Source organism: Manis pentadactyla, chromosome 13, assembly GCF_030020395.1.
Source record: "Manis pentadactyla isolate mManPen7 chromosome 13, mManPen7.hap1, whole genome shotgun sequence".
NCBI lineage: Eukaryota > Metazoa > Chordata > Mammalia > Pholidota > Manidae > Manis > Manis pentadactyla.
Window position 1 is genome coordinate 90,444,270 of NC_080031.1, and position 18,059 is coordinate 90,462,328.

General features: G+C 41.6%; 1 protein-coding gene across 1 annotated transcript in view; it reads right to left on the reverse strand.

Annotated features, from left to right (window-relative positions):
- Positions 1-18,059, reverse strand: part of DTWD2 (DTW domain containing 2) — a 259,363-nt gene that overhangs the window by 109,275 nt on the left and 132,029 nt on the right. The window lies entirely within an intron of this gene.

Sequence of the window (18,059 nt, forward strand, 5' to 3'; positions counted from 1 at the left end):
GGGAAGGGGACTGGGGAGGATGGATGGGAAGGGAGGGATAAGTGGGGGGAAAAAAGAAAGGGGGCATTATGATTAGCATGTATAATGTGTGTGTGGGGCACAGGGAGGGCTGTACAACACAGAGAAGACAAGTAGTGATTCTACAGCATCTTGTTACACTGATGGACAGGGACTGTGGTGGGGTATGTGGTGGGGGCTTAGTGATGGAGGAGGTCTAGTAAACATAATGTTCCTCATGTAATTGTAGACTAATGATACCAAAATTTTAAAAAAGATCCTATTTGCAGTATCATAATGAGGCAAAGCTGGCTTTCAAATCAACTTCTGGATGCCAAAGTGGCTTGCCTGAGGGTTTCTGCCCCAGGCAAGCTCACTATGGACTTAGTGAGACTGAGAAATGACAACCAAACATTCTTGGGGTAAAGGCATTTATACCCAGCTTTACTCTCATGGCAGTAAATCAAGCACTAGAATCACAACTGCATCCAGCAGTCTGCAGGTCCATAATCCACCTCAGTCTCTGCCTCTGCCCAGAGAACTGGGCAGAGCTCTTTACATAATAACTAAGTCAATAATAGTTTATTGCCTATCGGTGTGGAAGCAGTAGACTAGCAGTAGGCCAGTTACATCATCAAGTAGTTTAGGATCGAGTGAGGATCTTGGCCACAGGAGCTATCTTTTTTCCCACAAAAAGTGTTTCCCTCAATAAAGCTCTTTCCAGTCCTTCAGGAATTATCCATCAATCTTTGCTTCTTATGGGTTTGTTGGCCATTAAAAATCAAATGACAAAAATTAGCGTCAGAAAAAACAAAGTCCTCTACTCCTCAGTTCTGCCACTCAAGAACCAATGACTTTTCAAGTTTCTTCACACTTTCTGAGCCCCTGTTTCCCTAGCTGTAAGGTGGAGGTAATAACTAGAGGCCTGTTTATATCTGTCCAGTGATAAAGCATCGGGGTCACCTTGTTCTGGTGGTCTCAGGTAGAAGCCACACACTTCACACTGTCTTCATGGGACCCAAATCATTCCAGAAATCCTGACTCAGTCATGGATACCCATAAATGTACTCCTTGTACCTCACACAGAATTGATATATTGCAGTGGTACCCATTAATATATTGCCTGTATTATCAGTAGTCAAATGTTTCTGATATCAGTTCTCTTGGTATTCCTTTCAGGGTCTGAGTTCCTGATCTTCAGTTTATAGGTGAGGGCTTTAAGGGAATGTAAGAAAGAAGCAGAAATACCTGTGGGTCTAGGACCAGATGGTCAACCTATTACACTAACTACAATAAAAGCATGGAGGACAGTGGAATCCTTTATTGAGGCATGCCACAAAATTAATTCTTAAGGGCTTGATCAGTGATTATCCTGGGAATAGAGCATATTATGAACAGTGAGGAGAATGACAAACTCCAGGGCTTTTTCATGTATATGATAAAGTGTATTATGATTGTTTCTGATTGAGAGAAGCACTTGAAACCTACAAACACAATTTATAGACAGGCATTTTTCCAATCTTTGTTCCTGGACATGAGTACTTTTATTAACTTGAATGGTATATCAGTTTTCAAACATATGCTAACACACATTTTACTTACACATAATTGACTTAGGAAGACTAAACTTCTTTTTAAATTTGTCAGGGTTTTTTATTTTTTTATCCCAAGTTAGGTAAACTATCATAGTAATTTTGGGTTAACCAGAATTTAGAGAAACAGGAAAACCTAATTACTTACATTATCCTCTACTGTATAAGGTGAAAGATCATGTCTTTGTGTCATCTAATGATAATTTATAAAGGAAGTGTGTGTGTGTGTAAGAAGTGCTTTCTTCTTAACCATCTTCACCCTTCCACTGGCTTCATGCAAAGGACTTTGAGTCCCTAGGAGATGGCAGGGCCACAAGATGGGAGGAGTTTGGGGCTCCATATTACTACATAGAAGAAAGTCATCTGCCTCCAGAACAAGAAAACCTATTGTGTCAAGCAACTGAAATTTTATGGCTGATTTGTTGCAGCGTCTGTTACTCTAGCCAATACAAAAGTAAAATTCCTAATGTAAATACATATCATTGCAAATCTTTCCCTAAAATAGCTACAATTTAGAACAAAATATAAAGAAAATGGTACTCAAGAGTGAATGTTAAGATATTCCTGAGGGAGTGTCACACGGTATCTGCTGATTCCAACAATGTGGTTCTTACACACAAATTATTCTCCATTTTTTCCCTCACATATCTGAGAATTATAATTAATTCCAAGATCTAATAGTGGGTCTCAAAAAAGTGACCAACAGGTAATAATGGTTCCTCCTATGAGGAAAAGGAGAGATACAGCCTGTTCCGCACAAGAGTCCAACTGGGGATCCTTTCCTAGGCCCACTGAGAATAGTTTTCATCAACCTTTTCTAAAATCCAAAAATGCTCCCAGGAAATACATATTTCGCAGTAGTACATCAGATCAATTTTGCTTCAAAACCCCAAAGACAGTTTTATTTTGGCCTCTATCTATTTGCTTAAATTTATCAGAAAGAAGGGGGTAATTTTTTTGGACACAACGCCATTTAGCAATCACAGCATCCCTTCCTTTATTTGCTGCTCTGCATCTTTTCACTTCTCATTTCACACTTTCTTGTAAGCCAGGACTGGGAGGACCCTCTGGCTATTTTCCTCCTGTCAGAAAATTTGTTTAACATCTGGTCTTATTATTTGCTAGACTCCTCTCTGCCTCTGAATGTTAAGGAACCATATAAAAATATGTATTCACTATGTTGTACATCTGATATAACATTGTATATCAACTATATTCCAATAAAAAATAAATAATAAAAAGAAAACATTGAATTCCTTGAGTGACCCCTTTAAGAGGTAGACACTGATTGGATGGAAACCTTTCTTTCCTAAACTTATATTTTAGACACTTTTAGACCAAACAGTTTTCAAAGAGACAAAAGTAGTTTCTTCACATTAAGCTACAAAGACTTTAGGTAAAACAGAATTCTTGTTCATTGAAAAGGGATTGGCTCTATGGAAGAATCCAGGATGAGACACAAGCTTGGCTGCTTGGCTGTTAATTACTCCCTGGGTTGTTTTCTTTTCCTTTTTTTCCCACAAAGTGATTTAAGGCACAGCTTTATATGTTTAGGGGCATATTACTCATCTTATGGGAAATTCCTGGATGTTCTATAATTAGAAGCCAGCAGGACATCATAAAGGACACAACTTATATATGAAAAAAATCTATTCACATTATTTCTTGGGAAGGAAAGAGCAGCATCAATAACAGATGCGAACATTATTAACTATGTCACAGGCTTCCTTTCATTTCCATTCGCAATACTTTCCTTCCCGCTTCCCTCTGCTGAATGTAAATGCAGTTTAATAAGCATACTGAATATCTCCCATATGAAAGGCCATGGAAATTCAAAAATGAGTAAGTCATGTTCTCAGCCTTCAAGGGGCTTCTGGTCCAATAGATGCAATCAAAGGAATTAAATTTGGGATGATGAAAAGTTCGGGAGATGGATGGTGGTGGTATTGCACAACAATATAAATGTACTTAATGCCACTAAATTCGGCACTTAAAAATAGTTAAGATAGTTAATTTTATGTTGCATATGTTTTACTACAAAAAGGAAAAAAGAATAGACTCTCTCCTCCCCTGATTCTGTCAGATGTAGAATGAATCAAAATCAGCCAACTGGCACCAGCACCATTCCTCAAGCAGGAGAGAAGCATGCACAACGGTGTGGGGGCGCTGCTCCCTTTGGGGCCTGCCAGGCCCAGGCAGGTGGGAGAGACGCAAATGCATGGCAGCCCCACCATGGGTCATGTGTTGCTCCTAGAGGGCAAACTCGGTCATTCCATCAGGGAAATGTTCTCCCTGGAGATTTACATGACCACGTTATCGCTGAGTAAAATTAATGAATGATTTTGAAAATGGCACTCCCTTACAGGGAGCCCTGTAAAGGAAGCAGCCGGGCTCCTTCCTCACAGGAGGACAGGGCCCAGGCACACAGGGCCCCGTGCTCAGAAGGGGGTGGGGCTCTGCTGACACCGTCTTGAAATTCTTAATAATTTTTCAACAAGATGTCCCACATTATCATTTTATACTAGCCTCAGCAAATTAACAGGTCATCCATCAGTCCTACAGACAGGGGAGGAGAGACCCTTTCCCTCCAGAGCCTGTGGAAAGGGCTGAGATTAAGGGCAACGCTCAAGAAGACACAGCCTAAGATATTTCTCAAATTGTGAGAAGCCAAAAGGAAGCAGACGAGATAAATCCCCCATGAGAAGGAGTAGAGTTGTCCTGTTACACCAAGAGATGGGGCTGCCTAAGAGTGTAGTGCATGTGCGTGTGCCCACACAGGCGCAGTCGGGCATGAAGCCAGTTGGAGGTGGGGGCAGTATACATAGGTAGAAAGCTTGAAATGCCTTCCCTTGCAGAGTATGAGGCAACTGCATGAAAGAGAACTTTGACCTCTATAGTCTGTCTTAGAACAGTCAGCCCTTCAAAAGAGAGTTATATATATTGACATAGAGGAAGTCACAAGGGTCTGGTGGAGCAGATGGGATAAGGGCTAGAAAAGGCAAGCTGGCACTGATCGTCCCTTTCTTTCTGAGCTCCAGTGCCAACCTCCCATCACCTCACACCCCAGGCCTGCAGGAGGCTTTCTGAAGCAACAGTCTCCCACCCTGCAGGAGGCACCCAAAAAGCTCCAAGCTTCAGGATTCACCCATCTGTAGTGAAGAATGGCCCATAAGAAGGGAGGACCCCACTGTTGTGCTGAAAAATAGATTATGTCATCATCACATAATTATTATCTTTCTGTACCATTTGAAATTTTTATTATGGATATATATATATATATATATATATATATATATATATAGAGAGAGAGAGAGAGAGAGAGAGAGAGAGAGAGAGCACTTATTGAGGACTGTCAACTCATTAGGATATAAACCTGATTTTCCCTGCCAGTAACTATTCTTAGATCTTATATAAGCAATGCCTTCCTTTAAATCATCTTGACTCAATTCTGAAAGTTTGCAGTCTGACTTATACGAACAGCATGTTCAATCTCTAAGACTCAGCCCTATTCATGTTAAAAACATCGATATTGCATTTGATTCAGATCTCTTCTCTCTACCCTACCCCAGCCCCAAGCAGAGGCCACGGGCGGACCAAGCTGAAATGGAGGGGTGGGTGGCGTGGTTTGGCTCTCACACCTCACCTCTCCCCTTCCTCCACCCACTGCTGCTTCCTTCTCTGCCACGGTGAGGCTGAGGCAGCAGGCAATGAACGAAAAATAGTCCCCTGGCTGAGCCAGATGGCCGTCCTGCCTGAGGTTGGTGGCAACTGCTGTTCCTGCTCATTGTGCATGCACTCCAGGTGGCTGGTGTGGACAGATGGTGGCTCCAACATGGTCCACTGGTTAAAAACTCACTCGTCCCATCTGATTGTCCCCAATTCTCTGGCAAAGCACACATCCAGAAAGGGAGTAAAAATGAACATCACCTTTTGTATAAGTTTCCTTTTTTTTTTTTAACAGGAATTCTTTTGGGACCTCCACTTGGCCTCAGGAAAGAAAGCAGCTCCTCCACAGAATGTGAGTGGGGAAGAGCAAGTCTCCTTGTGTTGACTGTGTGAAGGGAGGGTGGTTGGTGTAGGGCTAGTTTCTGAATGTGTTTCTACCTTAAGCCTGAGGGGAGCTAGCTGAACCACCTGTTGGCTTTGCTCTGAACTAAGAATGTGGGATTTAGCCACCATTCTGGGACAATCTGGAAGTCTGTTTGTTGCATCTCTATTATGTCTATTAAAAATAAAATAAGACAACCATTATATTAATATTTTACCTGTGCAGTGGCGGTAGATGTATACATAGAGAACACTTTGATAACAGCAGAAGGGCCTTCATCTAGCCTAAGAGAGGAAGGATCAAGGTCTGTTTGGTAGAGAAGAGAATGTCTTACCTACATCATAACTGGAAAGCAGAAATTATCCTGCTGGAAACACAGAGGTGGAGCAAGGTTTCTCAGCCTTGACACTGTTGACATTTAGGCCACAGTCTTTGTTGTAGGAGGCTGTTCATGAACCCTTGTCCTCTACCCATTAGATGACAACAGCACCCCTCCCTAAGCAGGACAAACAAAAACATCTCCAGACATTGCCAACTACCCAGAGGAGCAAAACTGCCTCTGGTTGAAAACTGGAATGGACTCCTTTAGGCAGAGATCTCATGACCAAAGGCTCATGGTGTGAACTCTGTAAATAACACAGCTCTATATTACTGAAGTATGAAGCACAAAAACGGGAGTGGTGGGAGGTGGGAATGCAGAATCATGGGAGCTTGATAAATGGAGGGTCTAGTGGACTATGAAGAGGTAAAGGAATGCCATCCTTTTGGTGATGATGAATCTCAGAAAGCAAATGACAGGACAGATAGTAAGAAGAAGACATAGGAAGAATAAGTCTTTCAGAAGTTGGATCTCTTAGGAGCTCTTGGAAGTCAAGACAAGATGATGAAAAGCCCCTGAATTGGTGGAGTGGCAGGAGGGACAGGAACAGGTTGACACGTATGTAGGAAGATGGGTCAGATGTCCATGCAGCCGATGACAACATAGACGGGTAGGTGATCACATTCCATGGACAGGAAAGCGATAAAAAGTTATCATGTGTTGAGTTGTGGTGTCTTCTTCTCCTCTTCATGGTTAATTTAAGATTAGCCCATGGAAATCTATTCCATCTTGACAATTTTCTGGATTTTTCCAGGATGTAGTGTTCTGAGATTTCAAGCAACAAGGATCCTTATATTGTTTACCTTTATCACCTTAGATAACTTCTTCAACCCAAAAAAACACCACAAACAACACAGTTGGGCTCTGTCAATAGTTTAGAATCCCTCGTTTCAAATGCTATTGTGGCATTACTCCAACATGGACCAAATTACCTGCAAAACGCTGTCATGATTTTGATAATATCTACGGCAAACTTTTAAAAAGAAAACATGAGAAAGACCAAGACACTATAAGAAAGAATTTGATACAAACAACTTTGCCCCAGGTTCATACTTTGTCTTAGAAGAGAACGTGGCTAAAATTTTGATTTGACGCATTACAAATTAATTCCAGTGGGAACCTTTCTGCAAAAAGGAAAACCAGGTAGCAGCAGTGCTTTACAAAAGCAAAGCGATATTTGTGGTACGGTTGGTGAGCAAACACCATCAGCATTTTTAATGGACTGCATGGAGTGAATCTTATAAAAGGAGATTCAGCACCCAAAGAAACTTTTCATGGTAAGCAACCCAGGAGTTTAAGCTCCCCTTAAAAAAATTAGCCTATTTTTCCATTCTCAATGGCCCAGATCTTTGAAACTGATAAGCAGCAACTGAACTACACAAAATACTCCTGATAAACAGTAGCTGAGAGAGGGCAGGAAATGGGCAGAACTGAGCTCTATGGACAGGAACCTCAAGGCGAATCCAAAGCCTGGCATATGTGGCTACAATGTGCCCCCAAAAGGCACAGAAAGGCATTTGCCTGATCTCTTAAGTATATTTTTCGTATGTTAAGGTTACAAGAATATAAAAAGAGTTCAATTTCCTGCTTGACAGATTCTTTTCCAGTGTCTGGCAGGTCTAAACAAAGATTTGGAGACTCCAAAAAGCACATAACAACGTAGAGGAGGACAGAAGCAAAGGAGGTGGGGACAGGAACAGGGAGAGGTTAAGTGCAATCTGCATTTCTCTTGTGCTCCACACTTGTTTAGCAGACTATAGTCAACAACACTACTGATTTGGTTTCACGTATGGGATAGGATAAGCATGTCTACATCTCTCAGGCATCCCTTGGTTAGTGGCATCTGCATTTCTTGGTTGCCTGATGCAAATTGCTTCACTCCTCTAAGGAACATCATCCTCATCAGTCGAGTGGGAATAAAGCAGCCAGCACCATTCTGGGCGGAGGGGCTATGTTTCATCTCTAATTTGACCATGTTAGAAACACCTCTGGAACAGTGCCACTCAAAGTACAGTCCACTGGCCAGAAGTGCCAACATCATCCGGACATTCTTAGAAATTCTGAGTGACAAGCTCTGCCCTAGATTTGCTGAATTCATAAGCATCTGCATTAACAAGATACTCAAGGGGAGGTGATGGCTCAGTGCACTCTAAGAAGACTGCCCTGGAACCATGTTGCTAGTCTGCAACCTGCCTGTTTCTAGAGCCCTACTAGGTAAGTACGAAGTCAGGGTGCAAGCATTTAAAACTTGCAGTCATTTGACACTGTGGCCACATTCCAAGCACATGAACAGTGGACTCACGTTCCTCAAAAGGAATGGACCAGTGTGGGGTTTCAGCACTTGTGTGGGGAGTTGCATGTGGCACAAGCTGTTACCAGTCACGGACAGCAGGACCCACATCATGATGATCGATTTTTAAAAAGAAAAGAAAAATTAGTCCTTTGTCACAGAGTCTGTAAAGCACTATTCTAGAGCTAGGGTCAGCAAACTTTTTCTGTAAAGGGCCAGATAGTTAGTGTCTTAAGCTCTTTAGGTCATCAAGTCTCTGAAGTAACTACTTCACTGTCATAAAGCAAAAGCAGCCATGGAAGTTATGAAAGCAAATGAGCATGGCTATGTTCCAATAAAACTTACTTTACCAAAACCAGTGGAGGGCCAGATCTTCCTATGCCAATTTGTATTTTAAAGGAACACGGTTGGCCAAACAGGATGCCACCAGATTATGCTGAACCACATGGCCTGATACAACTCTCGCTTTTGAGAACTGAGGAGGAGATGGAATGAATGGCCACTGTGCCCTGCTTTCGTCCATGATTTCCCCCACTTGCAATGGCCACAAAAAGAGAAACTGCTCCTCCCCTTTCATTCCTACAATAGTAGGAAATCCAGGCAAACAAGGCCAAACATGTCTCGACAACCTGCCACTACCACACAGATGTAAGTAAGAGGATCAAAAAGGAAATGTCCATATCAGAGAAAGAAAACTCAAGTCTCCCTTCCTCTAGTTCAGGGGTTTGCAAAATACGTCCCACTGGTGAGTGGCATCTACCAAATCCAGCCAGTCATCTGTTCTTACAAATAAAGTTTTACTGGAACAGAGCCATGCCCACTCAAATACATACTGTCAATGGACTCTTTCAAGCCACAATGGCAGAGTAGAGAATCTGCAACTGAGACTTCATGGCCCAAAGCCTAACATATTTACTATTTGCACCTTTACAGAAAAGTGGTTACCTCTGTTGTAGCTCCTCCCAGGACTGGCAGCCAGTTGTTCCCAAAAGCTCCAAGCAAGTGAATAAGAGGACAGGTTTCTATGCTACCACTAATAGGACTGCTGCCAACTACTTTCTCTGGAAAATATTCCTCTACTAAGCAAAATGACATGGTCAGGGAGGCTTCTTGCTGTGTGTCTCCCAAAGTTTCTTGGTGGCTTTCAAGTCCCTTTAAGTAAGTTCTTTTACTATTAAAAATATATAGACAGAGTTTACTTATTCATAAGCAGTCTATTCGTCATATAAAGACAGCATTAACTCAGCAACTTTTTATATTAAATACATGCAGAAAATATTAAAAGCTTTGACAAGCAAAAAGCTTGACAGGATGGACAATAACAATCTAGACCTCTGGAACATTCTCAAAGTGGTGAACAGTTCCTAAACAAATGGGTTCTCTTATTTCCCAGAGAAATGGAGGCTGTTTTTGTTAAAGCTTCAAAGAATAGAAAGCATTATAAATACATGGAGCAAACTTCAACAAACAAAACTTTCTGACCTTTGAATTCATTGTAAATTAACACTCCTAGCACGGCAGGAAAGTAGGCTGCAATAGTATGGGTGAAAGCAGAAATCCACAAAAAATAAGCTCTGTGTAACATGGTGTTAACAAAACACAGTTGTTTCACATTTAGCCAGTTGGAAGAAAGCAAGGGCTGCATCAGTTACCTAATGTTCTGCAGCGGTACCTTATAAATACTACTAGCGCCACCTTCTGGTCCTCTGATTCTATTGCATGGCCCTAGCCATGGCCTCATTTTCCCCTAGCCAGTGAATAATGTGGATTGTAGAATCTTAAGACTCCTAGAAAGAAAGATCTGCAGAGATCCCTACAGATCTTTACGGACTACAGAAACCCCAGATTAAGCTGCCTTTGGACTTCTAATACTGCAAATGTTTCTTTCTTGGCTGCAAAAGCTTGAGAATTCTCTGTCAGTAAGAGAGATATGACAGTCCTACTGAGCTTCTACTCATTTGCAGCTCTTACCACACCCCAAAGTTAGCCAGGCAAAGGACAGTCAGTGGAGAAGACTAGAGGTATGCTACCGTTTGGAGCCACTTTCCCCTGTTAAAGAGGAAAGGAACTCTTGGGTTTGGGGCCAGGTTTCTTTATAGGCAGGCAGTCATGCTCCACATGAGGGTAATCTAGAGGTCAAAGACTGGTAGGAAAAAGGGTGGCTCCTGTTTTGCAGTTCCTGAGGCAGCACCCAGAACCTGCCGGGAAAAGCCACCTACATGACCACAAGAATAGAACCCATCTGGCTCTCCACAGACAGGAGCACTCTGCCTTGCCTGCCTTCATCCCCAGCCACACGCTGGATACAGCACAGAGCAGCAGGGCCCAGCCAACAGGCTTCGAGGAGGAGGAGGAGAGGAAGAGAAGGCTTAAAGCATGACAGGGAGGTGAGACTCACTGGGAAACATGAGGGCCTGAGGGGAAAGGGAGTTTCATGGTGTCTCTCCCTTGACAGAGATGTGGGCCTGGCCTGCCTACGCTAAATCCTTTTGCTTCTTATTTGAAAAACACTTGGCTTCCTGAAAAGTAAAAATTATTAGACACCTTTTCTCAATCCATCCTGCATATCCTCAGAGTTGACGTCAACAAGCCACAAAGGGAGTTTCTCCCAGTCATCCCTGAGCAGTAATGACGGCAGTGACACAGAGCCGGTGTGGCCCAGGAGCCCCGAGGCGAGGGAGAGGAAGGATGTCTACAGGGGTCCTCTGGGTTCTGTCAGGAAGAGGGAGAACTCATCCCTTGGAGGAAAAGAGGCATTTGTCTCAACGAAAGATGGTTGTATTGGGGGAAATGCCATTCTTAATGAAGCCAGCCAATGGTAAAGGAAGCAAGCTGCTATCTCTTCAGAATGTCAGAAAAACAGTGTTTGTGTTTAAAAGACATTATTATGATTTACAATTATAGCTGTGATTTATTGATGGACACTGTTTTTCTTTAATAAGATAGGCATTTATTGTCCCTGTTTTACAGATGATGAAACTGAAGTGCAGGAAAGTTCAGTAACTTTTCCAAGGTCAACAGAGAGTCGGCAGAAATAAACCCAGTCTGTCTCCAAGCCTGTGCTTTGTCCAGGATTACAGCAGTTGCTGAAGTTCTCACAAAATAAAGCCTGAACACGAGCACTTGTATTGAGAGCCTCACATTTCTGAAACTGAAGACCTGAGACACATATTTCTGCACTGGGATCATAGACTGCAGAGGCATTCCCATGGACAACTTGCTCAAGACCCCCAAACACCCAGATGAAATTATCTCAACCAGGGGCTTAAGGGCCGGCTTGAGCAATAGCTCTTCCTGCCGCCAGAACTATAGTAGCTGTTTTAACTCCATAGCCAGAAATGCACTACTCATTCGCAGGTCCACACAGTCATCATCTCACTCTCATCTTCTGTTCCCTGTACTTTTCATCTGAAACCTTCCAAGGTGAGAAAAGGGGGTATGATTTACAGCAGGTAGATGTTTCATACTGGGCCCTGAGAGAGAGTTCCCCAGCCACAGACTCCTACAGAAGGTGCAAGCAGGACACTCAATGACCAAGACAGAGAAAGAGCATCTCCATAGCGACCAGAGAGAACCCAAAGACTAGCTTCCTACACTGATTCTCTTGAGGCCCCCCTCCCAGATACCCATACGCCACGTTAGGAGGCAGGAAATGGGGGGACAAATCTTTGTAAAGGAGAGAAATATCCCTTTCTTAAATCTTGAATTGAATGAATATTTATCTGAGAGATACTGCGTTAACAGAGATTATTTAAAAACAAGAGAGACCAAGTTATTAAACAATACCAAGAACTGGCAAGGTTTAGATTTATTTTTCCTGGTCCCAAATGGGAAAAGGAATTGAGGGCAAGATGAGCTCACTTAGGGGAAATAAAGAACACTACTGGGCTTGTTTTGTTTTGCACATATAAGTTTTAATGTGTAAATGTTATCCCACACATGCTGGTGTGTTTGTGTGTTTCATGTCAAACAGCTTGACTTCCTTTTTGACCCAGTGAATCCATGCAGGGATTCCAGCAAGACACCTTTATAAAGTCTCCCATGATATCTTTTGTGGACAAGACAGAGAAATGTGGGCTGGATGATAAAACACTTATGTGAACTCTCATGCTGCCTACATTTTGTTTCTTTTTGGACCAAATTTTCAGGGCAACACTGACAAAAGTGGATTTTCCTGTAAGAAAATGGCCAGAATGACAAAGAATCTGGTAATCCTATCCTAGGAGGAATGGAAAGTTTTATCTTGGAACAATGAAGACTCTGGGGGAAGGGGGCAAGGGGTATCTGCGATAGAGCGGAATGAGTACTTTCTTGGAAGCAACCAAGGTTCAAATCCGGAATCTGCCTTTTCACAAAGATATGAATAAAGCTCAGAGAGAAGGGGATTTGTGAAAAGATGTGAATAAAGCCCAGAGAGAAGGAAATAAAGAAAGCTACCTCCGTCCTAGATCTCCTGGACCACAGACTTGCCTGACATTCCCTTTGGCTTAAATGTGCATAATCCCTAAGTGTGTCTTATCAGAATGCCAGCAACCTTGGGAAAAATAATTAAGCATTGCAGTACATTAATACTTTAATGAGGCTTAGCTCCAGCTGTGAAGCTGGGATCCAGCCCGCAAGATTAAGAATCTACTTTGTTTAGTTTAGATGGCTGGTTGGGAGGGCCACACAAAGGCCTGGTGCACTGGCTCTGGAGGACCTCGGCAGGTGGAGTGGGGAAGAGCTGGGACTGCAGGGTGCCTGAGAGTCCTGCATCTCTAGAGACAAGGACAGGCAGAGAAAGAGGCCAGGGAAAAGGAGAAGGTAAGAGGGGCAAAGGAGAAGGGTAAGAGGGGATTTGTGAGAGCTCCTGAGGCAAACCTCCTGCACAGCAGAGTTCCCGAGCTGAGGACCAGGCCCACCCTGTAGCTGCTTTATCTCTACCAACAGCAAAATGAACATGCATTCACTCAGTGAGTTTCCTCTTCAATCATTTGAAAAATTATTATTAATAGAATAGTTGAAAGAAAACCATTTGTTCATTCATAAAGCATGATGTCACTATGATTAGATTGTTGTATCTGAAGTCCTTCAGACTAAAAATTAGACATTGGCCGCTTGCAAAATACAAAGACCCAATCTCTCCTTGCTTTTTTTTCTCACACCCAGAACCCAGCAGATAAGTAGAACACAGAGAGGGAGAGAGAAGACACCCAGGAAGACCAAGTAAATGCTTCGAAGTCAGAGTGTGTTAAACACTTGGATTTGAATTATGTGCAAGCCATTTCAGTCCTCCTTATCTTAGAAACAGAAAATAAGAGAAAAGCCCAAGAGTCTCCTAAAAGCAGTTAAACTGTTAGTTCTGAGAAGTAACAGTTATCAGAAATAGAGAAATAACCATGCAACTTAGAAGGCTTAACAAGCAACCTGGGGCCATTTACACAAAGGCAAAGAGCCTTATTTGTCTCAAAATCTTGAGGACATTAGAATGTTAAAGTTCACAATTAAGGCAAAGTTAAGAAAAGTTAAGAAAAAGATAAAATGGGATTAAATGATTTTAGAAATACATTGAGCATCACAATTTTTATGATCTGCATCCTATATTCATGTCCTTCTAGTAATTGAAGTTGTTTAATATTCTAAATGCATCCCTAGGCATAACAGTGTTAATAAAGATTAAGCAACACAGAGTTTTCAAGTTTTGGACAGATGAAAGGCAAGTGGTCATTGGTAAGGTACTGTTCCAGGAGGAAAAAATGTGGACAGGGTTAACATGCCACATAATTTCAAATGTGAATGGGATTCAAGTATCTCTCAACAAACACTGAGCAAGGCAGAGAATTCGTTGTAGAAATAACATAATACAAAAAGAAAGACTCCAGAGAGAATGGATTACAGAATCACCAAGCTGACCTACCTGCCAAGGAACCTTATTTCTAAAGTCAAGAAGTGGGTGTGAGATTGTGTGGAAGCTCCTGACTAAATCAGGTGGCCAGGCCGTGAGTAAGGGTCTTATTCCAACAGACCCGCCTAGATCTGACCCTGACTGTGGCATGCTTCTCCAGTATTACTCCTGTAAGAGTAATCTACTATCCGTCCAAAAAGAGCTCATGCCCCGAGCCCAGTGGGTCCCCATCAAAAAACACACGAGCTCATGGAGTGCCATTTGTGAGCGTTTCCTTGGAATTCCTAGGACCGAGATGGGGAGGAGACAGGAGACATTTCCTATTTAGTCCACTCCACCTCAATTACCATTTTTCAAAAAGCCTTTGTGCAATGAACTATGTATGATTGGCCTCCCAGAAGTGAGCATGGAAATCTGAATATCTATCAAGTACTAAGAACAATAAATTTTATTGAACCATGTAGGGCTTTTACACAATATTATTTTTTACTTTAATAAACTATTACAAATGTCAAGAAAAATATATGTTTTTAAGTAAAACAAATTTCGGTACATGTGGTAGACATTTATTGTTACCTGTCCAGCATCCATCATACCTTCTTATGCCCTTGATTTTCACTTGAGAACTTGCCCTTGTTTTCCTTCAATTCACTGGACCGTTCAGGGCTCCACAGAACCCCTGGGAAGTCAGTAACCCAGGCCCGAGTCAACCAGGGCATATTTTTCCCCACCTCACAGTCAAGTTTCAGAGGTGAGCATGTAATCTAAATCAGTTCAGAGTCCCTGAAGCTATATAGGGTCAACAGGAAAGGAGGCAGCGGGTAGTGAAGCTATGAGGCAAAAGGAGCTGCAGCAGTGCTCCTGACCATGGAGGGACAATCAGAGGGAGCAGAGACGAGAGATGAGGAGAGACGGAGTCCTGGTGATATCTGAGCCCCTCGTCACACAGCCCGACTTACGCCTTTCACTCTTGACAGCCGTTAAATTCCCCTTTTGCTTAAGCCCATCTGTGTTTCATAACCACTTAAATCACTGGCTGTAATGATTTCAGATAAATGAGATGCTAGTCTGTGGAAATGAATATTTACAGAGACAATATGAACGTGCAGCAGTTCATACTTTTCACTTGTATTTCTAGATCATACTTTCCCCTTATGCTAAACCTTAGGAATATTTCTCCTTGCCTCCTCATAACCCCAAAATCAGGAATATTCTTATCACTGAATTTTCCTTAAATTTTTTTCTCACTAAAATTTTCCTTAATTTTTTTCTTTAAATTTCCTTAACTTTTCTCGACTGAAACCTCCTATGAAACATTCCTGCTAGAATAAAACCTTTCTCTGATAATTGCAATGACCGAAAGCAATGGGTTTGAAATGGCAGACGATTCATAAATTATTCTTAAGGATTATTCCCAAAAATGGTTACTACACTTGGCCTGTATAACATTAAGTTCTATATAAAATATCTATAAATCGTTTAAAAAGTGAATAGGGCTCCAATCCAAAACAAGCAATAAAAATTTTTTGAAAATCAAAATTTAAAAACCTGCCTTTGGGTAAAAGAGTCAAACGTATTTCACGCAATGTCCTGCATTCACCCATGTGAGTCTAGTGCGAGAGGTTACTCTAATTTGCACATTAGGTTGTCAGCTTCAAACACATGCTCCCCACATTCACCTCAGAGCCAGTCCTGTGACCCACTGGCAAGGTTAACCTAATTCCTCTTGGCTTCGCCCAGGCCAGCTCTTTCTGTCTGCACAGCAGTGCTCACATGCCCTGAGATGGAGAAAGCCTTCAAAGTGCTTCTTTTTGAATGGGCATAAAATGCCTATTGAAACCGAGAAAGCCTCCTCGTTGTGGGGCTGACCTCGCCACTCTGCCCACATTCCCCAGAGGTATGGAGAGCAGCTGGGGCTGAGGAAATGCCAGTCAGCAGTTTTGCCCAAATGAAATTTGAGAAATTTGCACAACACGTGTGGAGCCCATTGTTTGTATCTAAGCTTATTAGCTGTTTTCCTCCGGAGAACACAAAAGAGTTCTGAACACAGAAAAGAAATCCCATCGGATGAGGGGAAACCTGAGGGGCCTCCTAGAGGACCCTTCACTGCAGGCCTCATTTAGTTCCAAATGACTTCTGCAGAGGCCTATTGAAAGGAGGTCACAGGTATTTATCTTTCTCCCCTGTTTCCTTTTATGGAAAAGGAGAGAAAATGCCAAAGCTCTTCTCATTCTTAAGCCCTCGATGCATTCATTCTACAGATTCTCTTTATGGAAGGGTAGGCTTTTAAAACAACAAAAGAAAATGTTGTTGGAACAGACTTAAGCTTTAGCCAGACAGACTGACTTCTTACCTTTGCACCACTGGACTACATCCACCCAGTCCTGTCATTTCTCACACATGATGCTTTGTCAGGACTAACAGTGGTGGCACTTATGGCTTACCACATCCTTAAAGATCACACACACCTCCAAAAATATGGCAGCACTCTCACTGAGAATTATACAGGGGATGAAAAAAAGAGAGAATAATAATTTACAATGAGTTATTTGGTCATTAGCCTAATGTATGTAAAGTAAGGTATAAATAATCTAAATGAGTGGATGTTCCAAAATCTATCTATATTTACCTTGTATATATGTCATATATGTCTGGTAATTAACCTCAATTAATGTATATGTTTTCATTCAGTAAAAATTAATTAAATGCATACTTGATGCCAAACAGGGTTAGCTGCTAACACACAGAAGAACGAAAAAGGAAAATCCGCCTTCAAAGGTTTCTCCTTCTGGAAAAGAAAACAGGAAAAAATACAAGTTTCTATAAAGCTTAAGAAAATAATGTAGCATGGAAAATGGACATATATTCAGGTACAAATGTTAACAAGGTCAAATGGCTAACTGCCAAGAAGCAACTCAGGATGGCCTTACCTTGGCAAATATCTGAGTAAATGGCCTGGTCTGCTCCCTGGAAAGCTAAGAAACCTGATTTTGTGAGCACAGTGAGTATGAATTTGTCTCTGGGATTTTAAATGATATTAACGGTGTTTACCAACATTAATGCTTAGTTAACCTGTAATTCTAATTCTAATTAGTTTACAATGAAACATGCATTGTCTTGAGGATTATGGACTGAAGACTTGAGATGACACAGCCGGCTGATTCCATTTCTGAAAACAGATCTAACTACACATTCTCACTCTTGGTTGTACTCATAATAATGTTAAGATGAGTACAGAGTCAAAATTATGTCAGCATGAGGAATCCATCCCCAAACTAGTGAGGCCTGCAGAGGATACCTGAATAGTTAAGACAACAGTCACACTACCCCTGGTCAAGGCAATGGCGTGCCTTCCCTGCTAACCAATTGACTTCTTTATCAACTTACTTTTTTTTAAGTTTTAATATATATAATTTTAATGTATGTTCATTTCTTATTTTTCTGAGTGCAAATTAAGAACAAAATTTAAATTACCTGTAATCACCTTCTAGATTTTGGAATACATTTTCTCCCCAGTCTTTATAGCATTCGCACAGAGGGATAGATAGATGTATTTATGTATATCATACATAAATATACATACATGTTATGTATCTCATGAAAAGCTGGGGGCTTTCCTGTCAGCATTGTTACACCCAAAGATATTTCAGTTCAACATCAAAAATAACTGAAAATTAACCTAAACATTCACAACAGACTTTTGCAAAAAAGAAAATGACAAAGAAGGAATGTATTCAGCAAAAATTCTCACAAACCCTTTTACCTCATTTGATTTATTCTCGCAATGTCTTATACCTACAGTTTCCTCCCACCCAACAATATTTACATCCTTAAAAACTCACTCAGTCTTTTCAAACCAACAAGTTCTC